Source organism: Meleagris gallopavo, chromosome 1 (genome assembly GCF_000146605.3).
Source record: "Meleagris gallopavo isolate NT-WF06-2002-E0010 breed Aviagen turkey brand Nicholas breeding stock chromosome 1, Turkey_5.1, whole genome shotgun sequence".
In the NCBI taxonomy this organism is placed as follows: domain Eukaryota; kingdom Metazoa; phylum Chordata; class Aves; order Galliformes; family Phasianidae; genus Meleagris; species Meleagris gallopavo.
The window spans coordinates 136,884,868-136,887,778 of record NC_015011.2 but is presented as its reverse complement, the minus strand read 5'-3'; positions in this window follow the sequence as shown (position 1 = coordinate 136,887,778).

Below are 2,911 nucleotides of genomic sequence, written 5' to 3'. Positions count from 1 at the left end.
GATTTATACACAAGGCATGGCTATCCTGTGCTCATAGCCCTGAAGGCATTATGCTATCCTGAAGTCTGAGATCTTTGCATTCCAGATAGATGCTGTGAGAGTCAAGAGCTGACAGTAATGCAGAAGAAACACTCATCCTTTTATTAAACAGGACCATAAAGCTGTTCCACGGGGACACTAAAGAAGTTCTTGTTACCTTGAAGGGCAGCTATGGAACAACTACTGTAAGTGGTGGCTGTACAAGAGATGAGTGAGTCACTGAACTTGCTGTCTTGCACTATCTTTTTTTAGGTATTTATTAACTGAATAGGCTGACAGCAGTGGTAAAAGCCACATCCCTGTATCACAGTAAACTTTTCATTACTTAAAATTACAAAGAATACATCTACCTTTCATTATTTTAAAAGTTTCGTGTTAAGAATCTGAGTCCTTGTTCAGAACTGCAGTATTGAAATAGTAGAAGTATTCTGTAGTGTAAAGTATTGGGGAATCCACTTGACATACACAGAACAATTTTCTAGACTTTGCAAAATATTCAGTGTTGTTGATCCTGTACAGTTCTACAGTAACAGCATCAGTTGGCTGCCATCTTGTCTCACCAATTTCTTCTGTCTTGTCAAATCTAAAATTTCATTAATTACTAATGAGAGATGAACTGCAACAATTTCTTCTGGCTTTACCTTCTAATGTCTAAATCTCTTGGTTCAAGTAAAGTCACCATTAGACTGAATTTTTGTGATCAAAGGTTGAACTGTGGCTTTACATGGCTTTACAGGTTGATCCTTGATTTGTTGCATTCAAAACATTGCATTTTTCCATTGCCCTCACACACATACTTGATTTTCTAGCTGATGGGAATTCACATACTGAGCAACCTCTGAACAGCACATGATTTGACTTGACAGAAACAAGTAGAAAGAACAACTGGCTTTTAGCCTGTGACAGCCATCTCAATCCCCAGTCAACAAACGTCACCTCTTCCTGTGTCCACGCCTTCATACCAGCATAATTGTTGTCAAAAGGAGAGCACTGCAGGGCTCACATCCTCCCAGGGGTGATGTTTCCTGTAAGAAGAGTGACGATGCTTTGCCATAAGCACACTCGGTGGGTCAAAGAGGTCTCTCAGAGATCTCCCTTTCTGTCACTGTTGGAGCTCTGAGCTCTCCCTGTGCTGCCAAAAGAAAGCAATCCCACAAGGGTCACCTTTCCGTGCCGTATGGTCTTGGCAAGCAACCTCCTTCCATACTGATTGGGGTAAAAAAAAAAACAACAAAAAAAGCAACTGTAGTAAATCTGTGGGTATCAATTCCTTGAGAGAAGCAGAGAATTTATTGAACTGTGTCTTTTTTCCTTCTACTGGTAAAGATAAGCAGCAGGAGAGCCCAAGACCTCCATTTGGGATTGTTTGTTGGAGGGCATTCTGGGGTAATAGGAGTGTTGAGCTGGAGCAGCTGTCGTCATCTATTTCAGTCCCCTGATCTGAAGTAGGATGAAGCTTATCCATGTCAGAGCCTTTGACATGATCTCTCGCCATATCCTTCTCTCTAAATTGGGGAGGTGTGGATTGAAAAATGGACTATTTGATGGATTAAGAACTGGTTGGCTGATTGCAGCCAAAGGGTTGTGATCAATGGTTTTGTGTCTGGGTGGAGGCCGGTCACAGATGGTGTCTTGTGCCCCTTGATCTGGGGCAATCCCAGGTATTTATACAGACTGGAGCAGCCCTGCAGAAAAGGACTTGAGGGTCCTGGTAGACAAGAAGCTGTGTGGATGTGAGCCAGCAGTGTGCACTTGCAGCCAAGAAGGCCAACTGTGTTCTAGGCTGCATTAAAAACGGGTGGCCAGCAGGGAGAGGGAGGTGATTGTTCCCCTCTACTCAGCTCTTGTGAGGCCCCATCTGCAGTACTGCGTCCAGGTCTGGGGCCCCCAGTTCAGGAAGGACGTGGAGCTCTTGGAGCGGGTCCAGAGGAGGGCCACTAAGATGATCAGAGGGCTAGAGTACCTCTCCTGTGAGGAAAGGTTGAAAGAACTTGGCTTGTTTAGCTTGGAGAAGAGAAGGCTCCGGGGAGACCTCATTGTGGCCTTCCAGTACTTGAAGAGAGTTTATAAACAGGAAGGGGAACGGCTGTTTACGAAGGTGGATAGTGATAGAGGACGGTGACATGCTGGAACAAGTTGCCCAGAGAGTCTGTGGATGCCCCATCCTTGAAGGCATTCAAAGCCAGGCTGGATGTGGCTCTGGGCAGCCTGATCTAGTGATTGGTGACTCTGCCCATGGCACGGGGTTGAAACTAGATGATCATTGTGGTCCTTTTCAACCCAGGCCATTCTATAATTCTATAATTCTATAATTCTATAATTCTATGATTCTATGATTCAAACCACTCCAGTGGGTATTTCTGTAACCTGCTGTTGTTGGTGTGGCCCAGAGATGGCAATGGTTCTTCTAATGTCTGTCATAGATTTTCTGATATGTCAACACTGATGAATGGAAAGCTGGACATGAGCCAGCAATGTGCCCTTGTAGCTCACAAAGCCAACCATGCATCCTGGGCTGCATCAAAAGCAGCCTGGCCAGCAGGACAAAGGAGCTGATCCTGCCCCTCTACTCTATGCTGGTGAGGCCTCACTTGGAGTACTGCATCCAGATGTGGAGTCCTTGGTACAGGAGAGACATAGATGTGTTGGAGCGTGTTCACAGGAGGTCCACAAAAATGATCCAAGGGATGGAACATCTCCCTTACCGGGACAGACTGAGAGTACTGGGGCTGTCTTTTTCATTTCTGGTTCCCAAAACTGTTTATTTCAACTGAATTCTTACAAATGCAACATAAAAATGTGTAGTTGGCTCCTATTTTATACTGCATAATGCTTCTGCTAATATATTTCCAGAATAAGCTTTTTTTTTGCT